The following is a 25,314-nucleotide window of genomic DNA, read 5'->3' on the forward strand; positions in this document are numbered from 1 at the left end:
TGATGTTGTGATGTCTTTGTTTTATGTAGATTAAAGCTTCATGATTTAATTCTAAATGCATCTCTGCATGTTTATAGCTAAAATTTTACCTTAGCCTTATTTTAGCATGTGTAGTTCATGGTAAAAGTTTGGGAACCAGAACCCTAATAGAACTTATGCTATGAATTTAAGCTTAGATTTAAAGAAAAATTCATGAACAATAGTTCTAGTTCATGTAAAATTATGAAAATATTCTAGAATGTTATTCTTGCATAATAGGACATGGCTATAAAATTTAAACCCCAGACCTAGTATAGAATTACGTTTATAAATGGATCTTATTCTTTTTAATATTTAAATTGTGTGGCATAGTTCCTATTAATATAAAAATCTTGATAAATTCACAGTAAGTGTATTTATGCTAAAGCAATGCTTAATAATTTTGGTAACCTTAGTTTTGAAGAAAAATGTTCTATAAAATTTATTCAAGTTATCTATGTTGTTTAATTAAGTTAATTGTTGTGATTTATTTATTGCATAAAATGTTCTGAAAAATCTAGGATAATGTTATCTTAATTAAACCTACTTAGGTTAATTTAGTTTATATTCCTAACTTAGAGTTTGTCTAATTAATCAAAGTAAGCCATAATTAAGTAAAACCTAGGGGTGTTTATAATAATTAGTTGAAGTAAACATAGTACCAAGTGTAATTAGTTATCTGTTTTCCCCGACCAGGGACTTAATTGCTTCGATTTAGAAAGTTCTAGGGTGTTTTCTATAAGATTTCCAGAGCTTTCTTTATTTCAAATCAATGAACTTCTACATTTTATAGATTTTCGTAAGAAGTTCATAAAAGTACAAAATCAGTTTTGTTTGAAACCCTAGGTCAAAATCTACAAGTTATATGTTGTGATTTTGAGTTGAAAGTCTTTGAATTGTGGTCTAGGTTAAATCTTAGGAAATGAGTGCTTTATTATACCTTGTGTTGTATGCATGTGTTGTAACTGAATAGAGATCATAAGATGTATGATCTCTAGTTAATCTTTTCACACGAGTACTCAGATTCCTGCCATCCAGACTCTGTCCTTGTTTTGATTGCCATTTCCTTAAGGTTCTCTTCGTATAAAGATCCTTGTTAGTCCGTGTGCATCCACTGCATAGCTAATACATCTCGACAGCTACGCTTTAGTGTCAGGTTATCAACCCAACCACTAAGCATCCATTTCCTTGAGTCTATGACGTCCCTGTGTAACAGCTGTCAGCCGGTGCTTCTACCATCGGCTGATTAACTGATACGGTTGTTATCTTTCTAGTATCAGCTATTGCCGATACAATCCTGTTGTTTTGTCCTACCTCGGCTGCACCTAGACGATGTATCGAAGATGCACACACGATCTTAGAACTCTTGCTATCGGCCGATCCAAGCCGATTCTAGTTGTTTTCCATATCGGTTAGAGCTGATCAATCTTTAGTTTTCCCATCTCCATTTCACACACCTCTATCAACCGATTTATCGACTAAAAGATAGGCTATTTATATCTATCAGTCATGTATCCTCAACCACACTCCAATCGGCTGTACGTCACTCAACTATTGCACTGACGTAATCGAGCCGATGCAACCATACCCAATTACCTAGAATAACACTTAAGCACATTTTAGTTAAGACACCACTGCTTTAGGAATCACCCCTCTGCTAAAGTAATCGATGCTTTCATCGATCATCTAGGAACCCGATGCACTCATCAATCGGCTAAACCCCTGTTGTTCCAATTGGCTCTGTTGTAATCTCCAACAAGTAGCCGATTCTAATTAGTAATCTAAGTTTAGTTTAGATCTTTCTGGTTGTTATGTGAGTAGTATGTTAAACGAGTGTTAGATTGCAACTTTATTGTGAAGTAAGATAGTTTTATATGCACACTTTAATGTAATGTTGCATTGCATGTAGATACGACTACTTCCGCAAACGGTACCTACAAGATCTCCCAGAAGTCTGCGGCGGATGTTTCTGAAGACCAAATGAACGTCACCAAGGGATTAACTGAAGCCCCAAACCAAAGTTCGGAAGATATTGACATTTCTGACTTCAGCCCCACCAGTAAAGGCAAGCCCCGGACATATCCCACTACTTTATTTACACTGCAATCTATGTCTATTTATATTATATCTTGCATTAAGTCTAGGAGTTGTAATGAAACCCTAGATGCATGAATCTTAGGAATCCAATGTATTGTACCCGAGTCCTTATCGCTTAGATGCTCTGCTACATAGGACCGGTAAAAGTCGGGTGATTTCCTGTCACTCGCGCGATATAGGAGTTGCTTGTTTACAATTCTGCAACCACTATAAGGATAATGGACAGGGTCATGTGCTATATCATGACCTAAAAGTTTGCCCTGTCTGTTTTGAGAAAAGTTTTAAGGTCGAAATGTGTGGTAGTGGTGGCTAAGCGTTTGAAAGTACTAACCACATGCCGCGAAATATGGTAAGCGGTAAGCCTAGTAACCAATCGGCCCGAGGAATGGACATACCCCCCACCACATGTATTTGGTTCTTTTGGTTACTTGGTTCGACGTGTAGGAATACGTGTTGCTGGGCAACCAGGAGTACGGGTTTTGTAGTCGCGCTACAGACGTACGTCCTGCACTTTGGAAGTGCGTATGGTCCTGCAGTCGCTTGTGGTGGATCTGATCCACGAGTCGGAATGAAAGGCAAATGGTTGCTTCGGAACGACCCTTTGGTGTTCCAAGCGTGTGAGTTAGGTTTACCTTGCAAGGTTGAATTTCGATTCAGGAATCGTCCGCCTCTCACGATGAATGAGACTGCTTATCCCCTTTACCACATTGAGTAACAAGAGCAAGGTTATGATTATCGAAGATGATGTTTGACTAAAGATTCTACCATGCTTGAATAGCTATAGGTGCCTACTTAGAATGAATAATCACATAGAACTTGAAAGCTAAAAGTTGACATTAAGGATCTACTCTTTGATGCTTTTCAGCTGAAAACTCTACCCAGAGCTAAAAGCCTTCATAAGTCTAGTTACATGGCTAAGTATACCATAACCGGGTAAGCCTTGCTGAGTATTAGTATACTCAGTCTTGCTAGTTACATGTTTTTTAGGTATAGTCCTTGAAGACCCTACTCTTCCCTTGCTTTGGCCCTGTGCTTTTCCAGAAGGTTGGTCCGTGGAATGGGATCCGTCCCCGGCCAATGCTGATGATGCCGAGTGATGTCGTGCCCGGGCTTAGCATGACATCCGTCTTGACGACGTGTTGTAAATCATCACGTATGTTTTCCGCTGCCAAAAACCATAGCTTTAACGGTTTGTAATGTTTTCTCTAAATTTGGAAACTCTTGTAATGTAATTCTCTGTGATGTAAAATATGATGGTGACTGTATCTCTAGACTCACCTTCGTGTGAGGTAACCTTATTTGATCCTGTGTATCGGTGGTTTATCGGGACGTTACCCGACAGGCCAAGGGATTATACCGTTTGAAGCACGTTGGAGCCCTCGGAAGTGGACTCGCGTACTTGAGCCGGTATAATTCAGGTTGGTTCTGCCACACGTCGGGTAAGGCTGCTGTGTCTGGCGGGTTGTGGAGCAGCTCCCTGGCCGCCATCAACAGCCCATTTTGAGCGGGCTGCGACACATCCCTAGAGGACTGCCCCGCAGCACGCTGCGGCGCAACGGGCACCACAACCCTGGATGGAGGAGGCGAGAGGCAAGCGGCGCAGATGATGCCAATTCCTCCGCCATCAGATGGTCATGGAGCTCAGATATCTGAGGCATTGTGATCAAGAGCCTTGATCTAGCGCTAACCAAACCTAAGCCCCTACCTGGCGCGCCAAATGTCAGAGGATTTCTCCAGCCGGGTGGCGGAGTGCACCCGCCTAATCTTAGTTTAGGATGAGTTTGGGGAGTCAAGGAAGGCTTAGATCAAGAGGCGAAAGATCACAGAAAGCACACAAGGGTTTAGAGTGGTTCGGGCCGCCGGAGCGTAAAACCCTACGTCCACTGTGTGTTGTATTGCTTGTGAGTCTGTGGAAAGCTTGAGAGAATTCCAGAGAACCTTGTGTTCTAACGTGCACGCTCTCCCATTTATAGGCTCAAGGAGAGTGCGTACACTAAGCGGGGTCCCGACAGGTGGACCCGTGATATATTAAATAACGTACACATTGGAGCCTAAAATGCTATAGATTCGGAAATCTTCCTCTTCGGCTCCTGTGCATATCCACCGCCTGGATTTGGTCTTGTGCCATCTCGCCTGCACAGGGTCTACTGCCAGTGATACGCACAGTGGGAGACATGTTGTCACTGTTGGGCTACAGTTACTGCTGACAGGCGAAGGGGCTATGTTGACCTGCCGTGCTGTCCGCGCACACTGGAGCAGCGCACGCCGCGGCCCTCTGTGGTGTCAGCATACCTGTCCAACATGTCAGTGGACAGCCCATGCCCTGTCTTGGGCACGCGCACCCCACCTACCCGCATTTAATGCGGTAGTTGGGCTGGCTTCCCGCAGAAGGCTGGCTGCCACCGGACATGTGGCAGAGCTGGTCTAGCGGCCGCTTCCCCAGGGGCACGTGGCGGCATCGGACCTCTTCCCCAGTGGGAAGGGAGGTTCGGGCCGCTCCGGTTGGTGCAGGCGCACAGGTCCCCTGGGGGTCCGGCTTCCACACGTAGGGGCCCAATTCTACCCCGTGGTGGTCCGTGCCCGCAGTAGCTATTCCTAAGGACCTTGTCCTCGTTGGCACATGGAGGCACCGGACCTGCTAGAGCGCGGGGTGAGGTCGGGAGACCGTGACCCCAGCCGTCTGGCCCGGGCTGGACGCCCTGTCACCCAAAAGCTTAGTGCGAGGTTACAGATAACGTCGCGCCCCTCGGGTTGGACACTCTAGCAGGAGGTACCCCTGTCTGTATGTACCGACAACACATATTGAGTAGGCACAGGCTTGGTTGCATCATGATCTGCAGAGCACGTCAAAATTGCATCACGGTTTGTAGCACACGTAATAAATATGCAAGCATGGTTGCAGCAGGAACAGAGGCCACACCTGTGATTTCTTCGCCCCCCATATTCGATGGAGGCAGATCGTGTCGACGGATCAGAGGCCGAGAGAACTGGCGGCGGCGGCGGCTTGACCTACCGAAGGCGTGATGAGATCAGATGGATTTGCGGAGAGTCAAATTCGATTTCAACAATCAGCTGAGCTACAAGCCATACAGCCCGTGGTAAGTCAAATCAGCTAAACAATGCCTAGTCGTACGATGCGGAGACGGTACATGCGGCAGTAATCAAGCCGCGGTTCGCACTGGGACATGTCTACGACCCTGCAGCAGGTAATTTTTTTTCCCAAAAATGGGGGAAAAGAAAAGAGCACGGGAGAGACAAAAGAGGCACACGAAAATCATAGAGCAAGAACTCTGAATCTTGATGCTCGGAGGACAAAAAGAGGTTAGGGCCTTCCTTCCCAAGAAAATCTCAGTTCATCCGTGTTCCGTGGACCTAAGAAGCAAGAAAGGAGAAAATAAAACCCTGAAGAGAAGGAAAATAAAAAGTTCTGGAGGTTAGGATGAGTGGAGCCATCCTCTCCTTATTTAACAAGGTTGATGAACATTTCCACTTAGCGCTCCGGTAAAACTAAAATAGAACTGAATGAAACAACTAACTCTAAGGCATTCTGGAACAACTCGCTAAACATCTGATCCGACGGCCCCGCTTCCTGCCTGGACTACCCGTCACCTCGATGCAAAGGATTTTGCCACATGCCACCGCGCTTCCCTCGGAAGTTCTACCCGGATTTTGAGGCCTAAACCTGTAAACCCGCCTCTGCGAGTAGCGTCCAACTGACGCATCCCTCTTGTTCTCGACACGTGACCGATCCTGGACTGCCCGATCGCTGAGTCCTCTGGCGCCTCCGCTCGACCCTCTTGACTGCCGTATTGGACTTGATCCACACGGTATACTCCTCTATATCTTCTCGCACTCATCAATGTCCCAAGTGTTAGCCACCGCAGCTGGCCGCCCAGCTTCTCTAGTCCCTTGGTCCACGCTCAGCATCTGCCCTTCACCGCTCCCGGTCCATCGGCATAGACCCGCATGACCTTCACCTTTGCCACGCCACTGCCTCCAGGCTCCACACCTGCGCATCACAAGCCAATAGACATGGTTGCACACACACTCAAGCCCCGGTTAGTCAGCCAACCCAACCCAACACGCTGCACTCATTGACAATCACTCATCACACACTCAAACCACAAAGGCACATATCAACCTTGTGTTTGCAATTGTGCCTACTTGGGTGAATTGGAGTGGTAAGCATGGCGTTTGTGTGCTTTCGGTTCACACTTGCTCGAGAAGATTGACCGTTTGTGCTAGATTAGTACTCCGTCCAGCAATAGAACATGGAGAGATCGATGATCATTCTCGCATACTAGTTAGATCGATGATGAGTCTCCACTGATAGAAGCCAAACCGGCAGCAGGTAGCGTGGAGGCTAATTCTGATATGATCCTTGTTAAGTTTAGTGGGCTTTCAACTTGCTAGGCCATTCACATGTGAAGGCTATTTTTCTTTTTTCTATCTACTAATTAAGCTTTGTTGTTACTTAGTTAAGTTTAGTGGCCTTTCAACTTGCTAGGCCATTCACATGGGATCCTTAATTTTCGGAGGCTATGAACAACAGCATAGGTTGCACGGACCACTATACGGCCTTAACCACCTCATCAACTATAACACCCTAATTTTTAATTTAGAAACCTAATTAAATAAATTTTGCTAGAATTACTTTTAGGATCCATAAGGTTTTTATTCCATTATTTTTTTATTTTAGAGCATTTACCGTGAATTAATAGCAATTTACTAAACCATAAAAAAAATATAAGGAACTATAGGTTTTGTGCATTTCATGCCCCATTGCATTGTTTTATTGTTTGTCTTCCATTTGAATTTAAATTTCAAATTTAAATTCAAATGCATTTCTTTTTCTCTCTCTTTTTCTAATTTGGCCCGGCCCACTCTCTCCTTTTCTTTTTCTCTCTTTTTCCCTTGCAGCCCGGCCCAGGCCGGCCTTTCCTCCCCCTCCCGCACAGCCCAGTTGGCCCGGCACACTTTTTCTCTCTCTCTCCCTGTGCAGCCCAGCCCGCGGCCTTCCTTTCTTTTCCTTTTTTCGTTTCCCTCCGAGCGGCCCAGCAGCTCTCCCCAGCCCACCTTTCCCCACGCGGCCTGCTTCCTCCTTTCTCCCCCATTCTCTCGCTGACGGGTGGGTCCCGCCTGTCAGGACCGCCCCCTTCCTCGCGACCGGCTCGGACTCGAGCCCGAGTCCGACCGTGGTCCGGTGCCGCCCCGCTGCACGGAGTCCCGGGCCCACATGCCTAGGCGGCTGGCCACCCTATTTAAGCCCCCGTTCCCTAGCTTCTCACCCCTAATCCGCAGCTGCTGCCTTTGTTGAGAAACCCTAGCGCCCGAAGCTTCCCCTCCGTCGCCGCCATTGCCGTGCCTCGATCGCTCGCCATGCCACCACTCCGCCGCTCCCCACCGTTGAGTAAGTAGTCCAGGAGAATCGCGTTGTGGTGAGGATGCTCGCCCGCTGCTTCTCTCTCTCTCCCTCACTTTCCCATGCTCGCTACTGGCCCGCCGTCATCCCGAGCCGCCCCTCGTCGCCGGCCGCCGTCTCCGGCCACTATTGCCGCCTCCTGAGTCCCTAGATGCGATCCTCGCCTCGCGCTCTTGCTCCCTGACCAAACTCGAGTCTAAACCATGCTCGGGAACCTGTTTACGCGGTCCCTCGGCGAAGCGCCACCGCTCGCAGCCGCACCGCCTCGCCGCCGGCGCTCCGCGCCACCGCCCCTGCGCCGTCAGCCGCGTCACAACCGTAGGATCTCGATCCAACGGGTTAGATTAGATCTAACCCGAGTCAATAGAACCAGATACTAGTCAAACTTGGGTAGTTTTGCGCTTTAGCCCCTGAGTTTTATAGAAATCAACCCACAGTCCACGGTAGTTCAAAAGTATTCATGAATAGATCCTTTTGTTCTGTTTAGGCCCCTATCTTTTCCAAAAATAGAACCCGCAGTCCTAAACCCTTCTGTTTTACAATCTAGACCCTAGATCTAAGGTTTAGTTATGATCTAACCCTCGGTTTCTTTGGTCAGAGCCCTTCTAGTTTCAAAACTTCTATAAATAGGCCCCTAGAATCATGTTTTAGCCATAACTCCTCCGTTTTAACTCTGTTTTCATCGATTCTTGCGCTCATGCGACCCTTGCATAGCTTTACAACATTATTTTGCTCTGTTTATATTATTTGGTATACTGTTTCTTATTTATTGTATTGTTTGCTTGTATGTACTTGTGTGTTACGATAGACGGTGCGCAGTTCGAGGGTCCGCAAGAGCCGTGCTTTGACGAAGGCGAGTGGTCCTTGATCACACTCCAGTCCCAATATGTCGGTGTTTAACCGGCTGCCCACCGAGGTATATACCCAAGGTGGTAAGTTTTGGGTGAGGAGACGCCGAGATCAGGAACTCGAAGGTGCAAGGAACACAAGACTTAGACAGGTTCGGGCCGCACGGAGCGTAACACCCTACGTCCTGTATAATTTGTATTGCCTTTGGTGTAGAATGATCTAATGATGTCCTGTTTTGAGGGGGGTCCCTGACCTCCCTTATATATCCGAGAGGTCAGAGTTACAAAGATGCTAACCAACCTCCGTCAAGGGATCATGCCAGAGCATATCTCGAGTAGATCCTCTCCGTGTTGGTTAGCTCTATCTCCTATTTAAAAGGGATAGACAAGAGATAAAGGAAAAGAATAAGAGATAAGACGGGCTTAATCTCTTAGACTACGTAACGTGCCCAGCCCGGTGGCCCCGGGTCTGACAAGCCCTCGAGCTCTTTGTAGCTGAGCACCGCAGGCCTATCGAGTACTTTTGAAGCAGTCTTCGACTTCTTCTGAAGCTCCGTCTTGAAGTCCTTCTTCGAGTACTTGTTTGGCTGCGTCGAAGCTATGAGGTGCTCATGCCCCGAATTTCTGTTATGGTGTGCGATTTAAAAATCGCACTCCATATGGAGTAGCCCCCAAGCCTTAGGTTGAATCAGAGAATCAGGCTGAGGGTCCCATTTGTCTGTAGCCCCACTTATCCTTCAGAAGATTTGAAAAAATAAGTAGTCGATGCCACGTATCCCGCAGCCCCCGAGCCTTGAATCTAAATCCCACAAAATTTGGAGATAAGGATCCAGCAACCGAGGCATGCAGGCTAAAAATGACAACTTGCAAAGTTACCAAAACGATGGTATAGATGATTGGTATTAGATTATTAATTCGAGAAACCACTTTTTTCGGGCGAACAAACCCTGAAAAAATGATTAAACGAATATTCAATCCAAATAATCCATCAAACGACCCCTCATATTCGGAATATTCTCGGAAGTGGCTCCTGAACTTCAGGACAGTAACTTTTCCCCACCCCGCTGGTTATTTAACCCCGCGATAACGGTAGGAAAAAACCACGCTTTCAATCTGCATTCCATCAAAAGCCACCGAATTCCCCAATCTGAGCCAAGCACCACCGCCATCCCCCAAAAGTGATTCTCCCGCTCCGACCTCCCCGCCCCTCTCCCCGCAGCCCCCGAGCGTCTCGTGGCCAGTGAATCGGAGATGGCGCCAAAGAAGGCGGAGATCGAAGGGAAGAAGACGGAGGAGGCACAGTCTTCAACCCTAGAGTGGTCACACAGTAAGTGCTCCCTCAACCACCTGAAGAGCCTTGTTTCCGAGGGGTTGCTGCAAGAGAAAACCCTTGTCAACTGGCGCCCCTCTTTCCGCGAACCTTTTCCCATGGAAAATGTTGACGAAATCATCACATTTCTTCATTTTGCCGAATGGGGATTGGCCCTCCCCTCTTGTTCCTTCTTCCGAGGCCTTCTGTATTACTACGGGCTTGAGCTCCACCATCTCAACCCAAATTCTATATGCCACATTTCAATTTTCATCTATTACTGCGAGGCTTTTCTCGGAATCGAACCCCATTGGGATCTTTTCCGCTTTCTCTTCCGTATCAAACCACAACCCACCTCCAAAAACCTTTCCGTTGTGGGGGGCGCCGGCATCCAACTGCGTCAGCAGGCCGGCGACAAATATCTCCCATACAGATTCCCCTCCAACCTTCCTGGATGGAAAAACCACTGGTTTTACATCAAAAACCATGCTCCCCGTCTACCAATGAAGTCGAACAGACCACCTGTAATCAGAGGGGAATGGAGCCTGGAGCCCTCCGGCGGGGAAATGGACCAAGTCAAACAGCTGCTGGATGTCATTGAGGCTCAGAAGAAGAAGGGAGTGACCGGTGCCTCCGTTATGTTCGCATTTTACAAGCGCCGCGTCCAACCCATCCAACAGCGCCATCGCCTGGGATTCGAGTACACAGGCCCTGCTGATCCTTCTCGCATGTGCGCAGAGGATTTGCCAGATGAAGTCGTGCTGCAGCGAGTTCAGCGGGTGCTGCTAGACGTGGATGCCATGCCATACGTGCCCACATTGTTTTCCGCCCGGAATCCACCCAAACCAGTGAGTATTCGACTTCTTTTGCTGAAGATAACCGCTTTTGCTTTGTTGCGTGACCGAAGAACTCTCTGCAGGGACACACGGAGCTGTATCGCAGCTACCCGCCGCGACCAGACGTCCCCCGACCGGACCACCTCCTCCCCTCTGCCGCCGTTGAAGCCAAGAGGGGTCGCCTTGCTGCAGCTCTACACAGCAGCGAGTCGACCGAAGGCATGAGCTTGCAGGCGGGAGAAGGATCCGAAGGAAGAACGCCCTAGGACAACTCCTCCGATCAGAGCGTGGAGTTGACCAGCGCTCTGCCACCGGTGCCACAAGGCCATCGACTAGCGCGCAAGCGCAAGGCGCAAGAACTCGAGTCCACCGGGTACGAGCCTACTTGCTTGTTGTAATATGTTGCCTTGATGCTAAGTCGTACTTATACCATCCACCTGTAGTCCTTCCGCATCCTCCGCCCGGGCCGAGCCCGAAGGAAGAAGGGCAAGCCCAGCGATCGCCGCCGCCGTCACCATCGCCGTGGCGGGGACTGCACCACAAGCCGGTGAAACCTCGCCGCCGGCGACGGAGACGCCGCGTCAGGCCGTGCGGATGAAGAGAGCCATTAAGAAAAAATCTGTACTGTAAGTCTGCCTCTTGGTGCACTGCAAATGAGTTGATCTTTCGGCTTTTGTGTTGACTAACTTCGACTTCATTAGTGCTGCAAGTGCTGCGGACTTCCAGCTAACGCCGACTTCGGCTGCCCCAGCCCCCGAGGCACTGGCCCTCGAGGGGTCGATGCCCACGGAGCCAGCCCCCGGGGCCGACACCGCGCTGCCCGACCTGCCGCATCCCGAGCTCCAACAAGTCGAGGCCAGGGCCGGTGGCGAGAAACAGGTCGGGGCCCCTGGCGCCGCTCCAACAGATGGCGCAGGTGAGTGTCTGACTGCCCCGGCTAGCTGCCGGGATCCGCATGATGTGTGCTGAGAACACTTGTGGTTGCAGGTGCCCAGCGTCTGATTACTGAAGAAACCGTGGGAACTTTCGGGGGACCCGATGAGCTGCTGCTGACCGGGTCGGGTAGTCAAGAAGCCGTTGCCACAGACCTGACAGACGACCTGCTACCGACGGATGATGATGTCGATATCCTCAAGAAGGCGCATGACTTGACCATGGTAAAACCTAAGAGCGTTTTCGGTCAGTGGCTGAGTCGAGCTGCTAATCTGGCTTTGTCCTTTTTATGCAGAGTATGGTCGCTCGCTCCCGGAAGCAGGCGGAGGAGTTGAAGACCCTTGCCCGCAACCATAAGGAACTCGAGGCCCTGAGGATGCGCCTTGACGACGAGAAGACGGAGAATGTACATCTTGAAAAAGTCAACGCCGAGCTCCAGCAACAACTCGAGGAACAGAAGAAGGAGCTCGAGGCGCATAAGGAGCAGCTCAGGGCACAAAAGAAGGCGCACCAAGGTAAACCGTTGCTTCCCTCGGGTATTTTGCTCTGTATGACTCACCCTGGGTTCTGAAAAGCTTTCCCCCGCAGAGCTTAGGAGAAATTTAATCAGTAAAGAAGAGCTACTTACTGACATGAAGAACCTGCTCTATCGCCGTACAGATGACGTCAAGAGGCTGCAGGAGGTGATCGGCGACACTGAGCAACAGTTCGTCGACAGCCTTCAGCGAATCAAGACACTGGGCGAAGAACTCGAGAGCATCAGGGGGGCCGCCCGGGAGCTGGTGGACATGGTGGACCCACCAGAAGAAGGTGAAGCGAACCCCCGGCCCCTGCTAGAGCGTCTCTGTGAGGCCCCGAAGAAGGTGATGAGGTTCCTTTCCGAGGCGCCTATCACGTGCGTCAACAATGCCCTCGCAATCGTGAAGTCCTTCCTGCCGAGCGCAAAGCTGGAGATATTTGCTCAAGGCATGGCGGCGGACTGCACCGAGGAGCAATTCGACAAATACCTCCTAGAGGCCCAACCTGTATCAGAACACATAGTTCAAAGTGTAATGCAGGACTAGGGTACTGAAGACAAGTATTCATTTCCTTGTATATATGGCTTCTTTTGATATTTCTACTTGTGTGTGTGTGTGCCTTAGCTGAACTGGGATTCAGGCTTACAGGGCCCGAGTAGTAGGCGCTTTCCTGGGTGCAACGACCCGAAGGGTAGCTGGTACTCGTCTAACAGATTAGCCACGACTCGAACGAGCGGGTTTAAACTTGTTAGGCAAGAATGCGAGCATCGTCGCGGGATTGCCGTGCGTAGGGCAGAAAAATGAGACTACCCCGAGTGCGGCGACCGGAGTGTAGTCGAAGGTCGCTCCTGCTGTGAGCGTGCTCCGTAAGCTAGGTAAGACCCGGACGGACGGATCGAGCTTGCAAGGAGCAAGTGCGGGTGGTGCCGCGAACTTGCCATTCTTTTTGGCGGATACAAGACTGTTCTGAGTGCAGCCGCTCAGGATGTAGGCGAGATAGCTCTTTTGTGCGAGCCTTTTCCAGCGTATTGCTATTAAGCTAGTCGAGCAGATCGACTATGTTGGAGAAAATGCGACTGCTGTCGCGTGCGACCATCCAGGGTTGCGGCGAGACTTCGATATGCAGAGGAGTTAGCCGAAGCCAATGGTTCCGTCAGGAACAAGAGTTGAAGGGGGATGATTGTGGCCATAGCCCCCGCATCATTCACGACAAGAAGTCGATTTATATATGTATGTGTTTGCACATGACCCTGGCCATCGTGTAAGTAAGAAGGCATGTACAAACCGAGTCGTGTGGCTCATAGCCTCCAAATTGACACGGGGAGAAAAGATCTTCTAAGCCCCTAGGGATTTAGCGATCACCGGGCCCCGACTTAAGGGTAGAACTTGCGCAGGTTCTAAACGTTCCAGGAGTTCGGGATCTCGCGACCCTCAGGGGATTGTAGTCGATAAGACCCTGGCCTTGTGACTTGCTTGACGACGAACGGGCCCTCCCACCTTGAATTGAGCTTGTGTAGGCCAGACTCGTCCTGGATACGCCGCAAGACCAAGTCACCAACATTGAAGGATCACTCCCTGACGTTGCGATCATGGTATCACCGGATCCCCTGCAAGTACCGAGCTGACTGAACAAGAGCGGTGCAGCGAGCTTCTTCCACAGAATCGAGCTCTAACTGCCGCGCCTCGTCCGCCTCGCCTTCATTGTACATTTCGACCCTTGGAGACTTCCACATGATATCGGCTAGTAAAATAGCTTCGGATCCATATACAAGGAAGAAAGGTGTTTGTCCTGTGGCTTTGGACAGCTGAGTCCGAAGCCCCAGACGACATGTGGCAGCTCATGCACCCATTTGCCTCCCTTCTTGCTATTTTCATCATAAAGTCTCTTCTTGAGGCCATCAATGATCAAGCCGTTCGCCCTTTCGACTTGTCTGTTGGCCCTTGGTTGTGCAACCGAGACATATTTAACTTCGATGCAAGCATTCTCGCAGAACTCCCAGAACTGGTTCGCCGTAAAGTTTGACCCCAAGTCTGTGATGATGGAGTTGGGGAAGCCGAAACGATGCAGAATATCTGAGATGAAGTCGACGACCCGATCCGGCGTGAGCTTGGCTATCGGCTTGTACTCGATCCACTTACTTGTCGATAGCCACCAGAACATGGGTAAAACCGCCTGGTGCCATCGTGAAGGGCCCGATCATGTCAAGACTCCAACAGGCAAAAGGCCAGGATGGCGGTATGGTGATGAGGCTGTGAGCTGGAACATGCGTCTGTTTGCCGAAGAATTGACAATTTTGGCACCTGCGCACGAGATCCTCTGCGTCGGTCACTGCGGTGGGCCACGAGAAACCGGCTCTGTATGCTTTCCCCACCAGCGTTCTTGAAGCCGCATGGTTGCCGCAGATGCCATCGTGGATCTCCCGCAGTATGCCGTAACCATCTTCCTTTGTGACGCACTTCATGAGGACTCCTGACCGAGCGCCTCGCCGATAGAGATTACCGTCGGCCAGGACGAAACCCTTGCTTCTTCGTAAGATGCGAGCTGCTTCTGTGCTCCTGGCGTCAATTCCGGCTGGTAATCGTTGGTCTTGAATGAAGTCGATAAAAACCCCTCGCCAGTCCTCTTCCAGCACCATAACCTCTCGATCGGGTTGTTGGGGACCCACGTCGATGGCTACCTGCGGAGAAGACTTGATGGATGGTTGTTTGAGCTCCTGGACGAAGACTCCCAACGGGACCTGGGCACGCGTGGACCCCAGTTTGGACAGGGTGTCCGCGCCAACATTATGCTCCCGCAACACATGATGAACCTCCAGGCCGGAGAATTTGCTTTCCAATTTTGCGCACTTCCTGTACGTAAGCATCCATTGTCTCCTTGTTGCAGTCCCATTCCTTGTTGACCTGTTGAACGACAAGAAGAGAATCGCCGTATACAAGTAGTCGCTTGATCCCTAGTGATATCGCCAAACGAAGCCCGTGAAGCAAAGCTTCATACTCGGCTTCATTGTTGGATACCGCCCATAGGATCTGAAGGACATATTTCAATTGTTCACCTCGTGGAGAAATAAGCAGAACACCAGCGCCACCGCCGTCGAGCTTGAGGGACCCATCAAAGTACATGGTCCAGTGCTCTGGCTTGTCCACTGGGGTTGGGACTTGATTCTCCCTCCATTCAGCCATGAAGTCGACCAGAGCCTGTGACTTGATTGCAGTGCGTGGCTTGAAGTCTATTGACAAAGCCCCCGGCTCCACTGCCCACTTGGATATGCGCCCCGTGGCATCTTGGTTATGAAGGATATCCGCCAGCGGGAAGTCCGTGATCACGGTGATCTTGTACTCGTCGAAGTAATGGTGTAGCTTCCTCGATGTGATCAAGATTGCATACAAAAGCTTTTGAACGGCAGGATACCGTACCTTGGATTCGGAGAGGACTTCGCTGACGAAATAGACAGGCCTCTGCACACCAAGCGCATGGCCTTCTTGGCCTCGCTCGACTACAATGGCACTGCTGACAACATGAGTTGTTGCCACGATGTAAAGTAGTAGATCCTCCCCTGGCAACGGTGCTGTAAGGATTGGAGGTGACTGTAGATGATGTTTCAGATCCTGCAGGGCCCGCTCAGCCTTCTCCGACCATTGGAACTTATCCTGGCGTTTCAGGAGCTTGAAGAAGGGTAGTCCTCTCTCCCCGAGCCGGGAGATGAACCTGTTCAGAGCCGCCATACAACCTGTTAACTTTTGCACATCCTTGATTGTGACCGGAGCCTCCATATCAGTGATGGCCGTGATCTTTACAGGGTTGGCTTCAATGCCCCGATTCCTGACAATGAACCCGAGCAACTTTCTTGAAGTTACTCCAAACACGCACTAGGTGGGATTGAGTTTCCACCGAAATCTGCGCAGACTGCTAAATGTTTCTTCCAAATCTGCGATCAAGTTATCGGAATCCCTGGTCTTGATGACCACGTCATCCACATAGGCCTCAACATTCCGGTGCAGCTGATCCGCGAAACACATCTGGATCGCACGCTGGTATGTTGCGCCTGCGTTTTTCAACCCGAAGGACATTGTTTTGTAGGCGTAAGTCCCGTACGGGGTGATGAAAGCAGTCTTGATTTAGTCCTCCTCCTTGAGTGCGATCTGATGATATCCTGAGTAACAATCAAGAAAACAAAGAAGGACACAACCAGCCGTCGAATCGACAACTTGGTCAATGCGCGGCAGCCCAAAATGATCTTTTGGGCAATGCTTGTTGAGATCAGTGTAGTCGACACACATTCTCCATTCATTGTTCTTTTTCTTTACAAGAATGGGATTTGCTACCCACTCTGGATGGATTACTTCTTTAATGAATCCAGCCGCGAGAAGTTTAGCGATCTCCCGTTTAATGGCCTCACGCTTGTCGTGAGCAAACCGCCGCAGGCGTTGCTTTTTAGGCGTAGCCTTCGGGTGTACATTCAAAGCATGCTCGATCAACTCCCTGGGCACCCCTGGCATATCCGCTGGTTTCCATGCGAATATGTCTCGGTTAGCCTGAAGGAAGTTGACGAGCGCGAGTTCCTATTTGTCACCCAAACCCGCACCGATGACGGCGGTCTTAGATGGATCTCCCTCCTGAAGCTGGATCATCTTGAGGGCCACATCGTCAGTCGACTGGATACTCGACTTGTTGGCCTTCTTGGAAGGAATCTCCAGCCCGGTCTGGGAGAGCTGCTGCGCGGCCGCGAGTACTTCTCCCGAAGCATCTGGCACGCGAGTAGTCGAAGCGTATTGGATCGCCTCCTGATTGCAGTCGTACGACTTCTTCAAGTCACCGCGGAGGGTGAGCACTCCCCCGAGTCCTGGCATCTTAAGAAGCAGATAGACATAATGCGGCACTGCTATAAACTTGGCAAGTGCCGGACGACCCAGTATTGCATGGTAGGAAGAGTCAAAAGTAGCCACTTCAAATTTGATGAACTCATTACGATAATTCTCCGCGTGCCGAAGGTGACTGGGAGGACCACCGTACCAAGCGGGTGCGCCGCATTACCTAGGACGATGCCGTAAAAGGGGGACTTGCTGGGAACCAGCATATCCTTGAACTCCAAACCCATTTTCTTCAAAGTACTGACGAAGATGAGATTGAGCCCGCTCCCGCCATCGATGAGGACCTTGGTAAGCTTGACCTCCGCCACCACAGGATCCAAGGCCAAGGGGAACTTGCCGGGCTCGGAAAAGCTCATCCACTGGTCATCGCGAGAAAACGAGATGGGGACCTCCGACCAACGGAGTGGTCGTGGTACCGCCGGCTCGATGGACAAAATCTCCCGGAGGAGTAGCTTCTGATCCCGCCTGGAACAGAAATCCTCGTCTCCCCCGAAGATGACGTTGACAACCTTTGATGCGTCTTGAAACTTCGGGTTGCGCCCATGATCCTCTTGATCATCATCCTCGGGTTCTTTGTCAGCAGGCTTCTTGTTCTTCTTTCCGCCTCCAAAGTTGCTGAACGTCCTCCGAAGGTGGTAGCAGTCGATGGCGGCGTGGTTGGCGCCGGGTGCCACGGGCACTTCTTCTGCAGGAGCTTCTCGAACTCCTCCTACGTTGTCGACTTCTTGCCTCGCGAAGGACGATCGATAGCCGCGATGACCTCATCTGGCTTTCATTTCCGGGGTGGCCCCGAAAAGTCCCGCTGGCCCTTGTCGCTGCGGTTATCGTTTGGGCGCCGCAGATTGCTGTCTTGACGTCGCGGGAACCGCTCCCGCATCTTCTCCTCCTGCTCGGACCAATCGTGCATCATATCACGATGGCCCGAAATAGTTTTCGGCCTGTTCCGCCCGAAATCCCTGTATATGCCCGGGTCGGTGATGCCGTTGTAGAAGCAGTACATGATGTCCTCCTCCGAGATGTTCGCGATGGTAGCGCGAACGTCGAAGAAGCGACGCGTGTAGGACCGCAGAAGCTCGTTAAGTTCTTGCTTGCACTGGGCCAGATCGTGTCGAGTACCTGCACGGGTAATCGCTCCCTGGAAATTGTCGATGAAGACCTTCTTAAGTCGTTCCCAGGAATCGATGGAGTTGCTGCCGAGGCTCTCCAGCCAAGTGAGCGGTGCAGGGTCCAAAGCCATTGGGAAGTAGACGACTTTGGTGACATTTGAACCCCCTGCGACCTCAATGGCCGTGGAGTAGCAACGGAGCCACTGCTGAGGAGCTTGCTTGCCATCGTACTTGGTGATGCCGATCGGCTTGAAGCCCTCTGGATACTTGTAGCTGCTGAAACGAACAGAAAAAGCTGGAAATCGATCGCTACAGTCAGTACCTTCAGCTTCGACTTCTTCGCGGGTCTTGCGCCTGGAGGAGATCACGGTCCGCGCATCGCGACTCTCATTGATGTGCTGGCGCAGGTCCCCCAAAGGAGGTCGAAGATTGACCAGTCGCGGGTGACCCCCTTGCGGTGGCTGTTGCCTCCCGCCAGGGACCTGGCTCCCACGCGCATTGTCGTTGCTGATCTGGTGTCGAGGATGGCCGCCAGCCGTTCGGCTGTGAGCCTGACTTCGACTCTCGCCCACGCGCTCCTCCCTGATGTTAGGCGCCGGGTTGTGTTGATCCAACTAGATCCAAGCCCTCTGCGCGTAGAGGAGTGCTTGACGTACCTCCGGATCGTGGCTGCGCTCGAGGATGGCCGTCACCCTAGCGATGTTGGCCACCGGAGTCCGGAAACCTCGTTCGCTGATGGCGGCGAACTCAGGGTCAAGCTCGCGATGCATAGATCGCCTGCGCTCATTGGCCCTCCTCCGCCGGATTGTGCGGGCCCTGTTCCTGGCCCTCCGCGCATCACGATCAGCGTCGTTCTCGTCACCGACATTGGCCGTGATCTCATCTTCGGAGATCACTTCAAAGTTGTCAATGGGAAAGTCCCCACCGTCCTCGCCCTCTTCGGCCATTAGCACCTGACGGGAGGGAAGGTCATGAGAGCTTTCGTCGACTAGTTCATTCGATCCCTCCGCCGCGGTGGCCAATGGCCTGCCCTCTTGGAAGGGCAATGGCTCGAGGTGAGCCACAAGCCGACCCTCTGCCTCGAGTAAACTGGAGTGCATCATCCCCCTCCAATGCACAATGCGCCCCTTCGGCAAGGAAGTAATCACCAAGTCACCGGGACCAGAACAACCCAAAGCCTCCCGACATGCGGTGGCTTCTGGATTTCCATCCTGGAGTAGCAAGTCCAGATCCTTCTCTAACATGGAGAGGGATCCGGATTCGTTGGCCTCCTAAAGATCAGTGGCCTGTTTGCATGAGCCGAGTTGAAATCGGCCATGCAGATCCCTAGATTGGAACAAGTCCAAACCAGGGGAAGTTGTCGCAACACCAGAAGAAGCCGAGCCCAGAGCAGACTCCATCTCGATCTGAGCTGCGGAAGTATGCAGCGGCAAGTTGTCGAGCTCGTCGACGAACTTGTCGAGGCCATTGCAAGGATCCGCAGCGAAGGTTTTTGGCGTCATGTCGACGAGAAATCGCCGAAAGTTGCCCGCACCATCTGCGATGCAAACCCACGAGCCAAAAACGAATGTCGTGCCCTGAGAGGGAACTGACTTGATGAAGTTGAAAGATGCCATCGAGCTCGCCGGTGGATCTTCGACGCGTTCCCCTACCTGGCGCGCCAGCTGTCGGTGTTTAACCGGCTGCCCACCGAGGGATATACCCAAGGTGGTAAGTTTTGGGTGAGGAGACGCCGAGATTAGGAACTCGAAGGTGCAAGGAACACAAGACTTAGACAGGTTCGGGCCGCACGGAGCGTAACACCATACGTCTTGTATAGTTTGTATTGCCTTTGGTGTAGAATGATCTAATGATATCCTGTTTTGAGGGGGGTCCCTGACCTCCCTTATATATCCGAGAGGTCAGAGTTACAAAGATGCTAACCAACCTTCGTCAAGGGATCATGCCAGAGCATATCTCGAGTAGATCCTCTCCGTGTTGGTTAGCTCTATCTCCTATTTAAACGGGATAGACAAGAGATAAAGGAAAAGAATAAGAGATAAGACGGGCTTAATCTCTTAGACTACGTAACGTGCCCAGCCCGGTGGCCCCGGGTCTGACACAATAACATTATAAATACACACATTTACTTTATATGCATGCATGTGTCTAGAATATGATTTATCCCAAATTAAGGATGTGCCTAATTTCTATTAAACTTTCTTAATTAAACCTAGGTTATTATATTTATGTTGTAGCTACACTAGTTGCTTTTGCTTAGATTTAGATTTTTGTTGGATAACCTGGAAATCATGTTACACTGGTTTACACATGTTATGGAATACTTTATTGATGATAATTCAGATCATTGCATTAATTGGAATATGGAGAACCACTGAGGAAAACAGTGCAACCATAATACTACATGGCTCTGGTCTTGACTGATTAATTAGAAACCTTAGCTTATGATAATCTTACCGAAAGGGCAAGAGGGGTTGCATCGTTGGGGTATAGCTCAGTCCTCTTGAGGCATATTGATATATGTGGTCCTTGGCTAAGGTTTTACCTCATTAGGGAGGGTTATGACCGCTTTGACTTGAAACCTTAGAGGATTGTCATAAATTAGGGAATCTTTGTGAAGGCCTTGTAGTGAATCTCTGCCACTCACCTCGGAAGTGTTTAAGGGCCTTGGAAACACGGGCATCAAGGGAAATACGAATTGTGGGTAAAGTGTACAACCTCTGCAGAATGACAACTGATATATCAGCCGTGCTCACGGTTAAGAGCGGCTTGGATACTCACATGATAATTAAACCTAAAGATGATCTAAATTGATGTTCTTTATTTATTTATGTTGTTGATTATCTATTACTGATATTTATTTAAGGGATTGGTATATACTTACACTTAGTTAATGCTTGCTTAATAAAATTTGACCCACTAAAAATGCTTATCGCAGTCAAACCATGTTAGCTTTTCCTTGATTATAGCTTTGCATGTCATATAATTTACTCCACTTGCTGAGTACCAACCATAAGTGTACTCACACTTGCTTTATTAAAACCAATGCTGCTCAAAATAAGATAATTGTCCGGAGTTCCCAGAAGATTTTGAAGAGTACTAGGCGTATGTCTCCCAGTCATCTGCCTGTGAAGTTAAAATCCGCTGTTAGTAATTAATATTTATTTATTCGCTTAAGATTAAGACTATCGGTCATGTAATAAAGTACGATTATACTCTATTTCGTTAATGCATTGTTTCGGGTATACACTTGTGACATCTACTATATGTGCGGAACTTGATCCTGGCACACATATGGGATGCATTCGGTTATCTTTTCTAAACCGGGTGTGACAGAAGTGGTATCAGAGCAGTGTTGACTGTAGAACGTTAGCTGTCGGTGTTTTACCGGCTACCCAGCGAGGGGTATACCCAAGATGGTAAGTTTAGGTGAGGAGACACCGAGATCAGAAACTCGAAGGTATAAGGAACACAAAACTTAGACAGGTTCGGGCCGCAAGATGCGTAATACCCTACGTCCTGTATGGTGATTTATATTGCCTTTGGTGTAGAATGATCTGGAGATCTTATTTTGAGAGGGTCCCTGTCCTACCTTATATATCCGAGAGGCCAGGGTTACAAGGATACTAACCAACACCAGCTAAGGAATCGCACCAGAACATATCTCGAGTAGATTCCTTCTGTATCGGTTAGCTCTATCTACTACTTAAATGGGATAAATAAGAGATAAATGAGATAAATAAGAGATAAGACGGACTTAATCTCTTAAACCTCTTTTAAACTACGTTATGTACACAGTCCTGTGGCCCCAGGTCTAATAAGCCCCGAGCTCTTCGTAGCTGAGTACTGCAGGCTTATCGAGTACTTTTGAAGTAGTCTTCGACTTCTTTTGAAGCTCTGTCTTGAAGTCCTTCTTCAAGTACTTACTTGGCTGCATCGAAGCCATGAGGTGCTCATGCCTCGAATTATATTTTTAATATGGTGTGCAATTGAAAAATCGCACTCCATATGGAGTAGCCCCCGAGCCTTAGGTTGAATCGAAGAATTAGGCTGAGGGTCGTATTAGTCTTGAACCTTCCTTACTTACTTTTTTGAATAAATTCAAAAGAATAAGTAGCCGATGCCACGTATCCCGCAGCCCCCGAGCCTTGAATCCAAATCCCCACAAATTTGGAGATAAGGATCCAAAAGTCTTGGCATGCAGTGCAAAAATATCCACACGGTAAATTACCAGCATGATGGTACAAATGATGGAAGTTAGATCTAAAGTTTGAAAAACCCCTCTCTTCAGGACAATTAACCCTGAAAAATGATTAATCAAATATTTAATCCGAACAGTCCGCCAAATTATCCCTCATCTTCGGAATATTCCCAAAAACGACTCTTCAACTTTGAAACAGTAAACTTTTCCCCAACCATTGGTTATTTAACCCCACGGTAACAGTGAGAAAAGACTGTGCTTCCAATCTACAATTTGCCAAAAGCCACCAAAATCCCCAAACAGAGCCGCGCTCTGCCGTCATCCTCCCAGAGAAATCCCAGCCCACCAGATCTCCCCGCCCCTCTCCCCGCAGCCCCCGAGCAACTCGTGGCGAGTGGATCTGGAGATGGCGCCCAAGAAAACAGACAAAGAAGGCAAGAAGAAGGAGACGCAGCCAACGACTGGGGAGTGGACACACAATAAGTGTTCCCTCAATGATCTTAATAAACTTGTCTCCGAGGGGTTGCTGCAAGACAAAAATCTTGTCAATTGGCGCCCCTCATTCCGTGAACCTTTCCCCATGGAAAATGTTGACGAAATCGTCACATTTTACCATTTTGCCGAACGGGGTTTGGCCCTCCCCTCTTGTTCTTTTTTTCCGTGGCCTCCTTTACTACTACGGGCTTGAGCTCCATCATCTCAACCCGAACTCCATTTGCCACATCTCGATTTTTATCCATTTCTGTGAAACCTTCCTTGGAATCGAACTCCACTGGGATCTTTTCCGTTTCCTCTTCCGCGTCAAAACACAACCCACCTCGAAGAATCCTTCCGTTGCAGGGGGCGCCGGCATCCAACTGTGACAGCAGGCTGGCGACAAGTACCTATCATACAAATTTCCCTCCAACATTCCTGGGTGGAAAAACCACTGGTTTTATATCGAAAACCATGCCCTCCAACTCCTAGAAAAGACGAACAATCCACCTGTCGTGAGACCGGAGTGGAACATCGAGCTGTCTAGGGGGGACATGGACCAAGTTCAGGAATTGCTAGAAACCATAGAAGCTCACAAACTGATGGGGGTGACCGGCGCATCCGTCATGTTTTCCTTTTTCAAACGTCGAGTCCAGCCCATCCAACAACGCCACAAGTTTGGATTCGAGTACACGGGGGCTGAAGATCCTTCTCGCATGTGCGCAGAGGAACTGTCAGACGAAGCCGCACTCCTCCGAGTCCAGTGGGTGCTGTTGGATGTGAACGCCGTGCGATACGTTCCAGGACTGTTTTCCGCACGAAGCCCTCCAAAACTGGTGAGTACACAACTACTTTCTGTTGAAAACAAAATCTGTTCTGCCGCAGCTAATTGAAGACCTTCTATAGGGGCACACAGAGTTGTACTGGAGCTACCCGTCTGTAACACCCTAATGTAAATTTCTGGGATTTATAACGAAGATAAGTTGGCTAAAGTAATTTTCTAAGGATTTATTGTGCCTAGCTTGCATTTAATCTAATTAAATTACACAAGTAATTAAAATTTATTTTTAGGTTCAACATGTTTGTGCATTCATGCTGGTGCATAAGATTTATTTGATTGTGTGGTTAGAGTTGGATTCAAATTTATTTGAATTCAATAGGTTGAGTTTGAGTTTGGAAAAGAAAAAGGAGAAGGAACTCTCTCTCTTTCCCTTGGGCCAGTTCCTCTCCTTGCGGCCCACTCTCCTCTTTTTTTCTCCCGAACGTGGCCGGCTCCTCCTTTCCCCCGCAGTCCATCTCCCCCTCCACGCTCAGCCCAGCTTAGCCCGCGAGCTCGTCGCCCCTCGCTGACGTGTGGGCCCCAGACATCAGCCCCTCCTCTCAACCACCCACACGCGCGGCCTCGCCTTCCTCTTTTCCCCAGCCCAAAGGCCCGCGTGCGCCAACCCCTTTCCTTTCTCCCCCTCCCTCCTGGTCCGAGCGCTTGCCCCGGCCCAAGCTAGCACCACGCTCTCTCCCGCTGCTCTTGCTGACCCGATGGCCCCACAAGTCAGGGTCGTCCTCTTCCTCCTCGCACCACTCTCTGCTTCGTTGGCCACTCCGCCCCGGCCGCGCCGCTGCACCCTGGGCCATCTCCACCGCACCGCACCCGACCCGAGCCAGCGCGCCGGCCTCGTCCCACGCCTAGACCCCTCTAGAAGCTCACCCCGAGCTCAGATTTGGGCGAGCCGCAACGAACACGCATGATGCACGGAATCCGTTGCATGGTGACTCGCACGCCGAGGCCGCCCCAACCCTTTCTTAGCCGCAGCAGCTCCTTTGTGCCCACCCTAAGCCGCCTCTGCATCCCCAGCCTTCCCCGAGCCCTTGCGCCACCGTGCCATCGCTCGAACCGAGGGTTGCGCCACCGTCGACCCGCCCCTGCGCCGCCAATTCTTGACTTCTAGCCGCCGTGCAGCTTCCTGGGGTGGTAAGGAACACGCCGCGCCCATTTCCCCTTCCCCTTTTCCTCTGCGCGAGCGAGGTTCCCTCGCTGCCGTGTAGTGGCGCCGCCGTGCCATGGGGAAGTTCCCTTCCGCTAGCTTTTGTCTTGACCCGATGCCGTTAGGAAGTTATCCTTTCTGTGCTGGTGCTTCTAGGATAGATCCCCGCTCGATTTGGGGCTAGTATCGCATGGCCGCAGCACGCCGGCGATCCAGTGCCGCCCCCCACCGTGGTGAGCCCTGACCGAACCCTAATCCGCCGCCCCGGGTGCCCAGGTGAGTTTGCGGTGCCGTGCTCTACCTCCAGGGCCAAAGCATCTCAAGAATTAAGCCCGGACGGCCAAGATCAGCCAACGCCGGCGAAGCGACACCGTGGAAGCAGCATCTCCGGCGACCCCTGCCGCCGGCCACAGCCCGATCTCCCCTGGACGTCCGATCCGGAGCAGACGGTCGAGATTAGATCATGCCAGAGCAGATCAGAGCCGCCAGATCTAGATCCAAGCATCCGGATTGGAGGATACCCCTTCGCCCTGGTGTTTTTGTTAAAGAGCCCCTGGGTTTATTTGAAACCAACCCGCAGTCCGGCACAGTTCGAAAGTAATTGCAGATCAGCCCAGTTTTTAGCGTTTAGGCCCCTAAATTCTTTAGAAATAGAACCCGCAGTCCAGACCTGGTAGTTTTGCGTGTTAGACCCTGCGTCT

The sequence above is a fragment of the Panicum hallii genome, chromosome 7 (assembly GCF_002211085.1).
Source record: "Panicum hallii strain FIL2 chromosome 7, PHallii_v3.1, whole genome shotgun sequence".
NCBI classification, from domain to species: domain Eukaryota; kingdom Viridiplantae; phylum Streptophyta; class Magnoliopsida; order Poales; family Poaceae; genus Panicum; species Panicum hallii.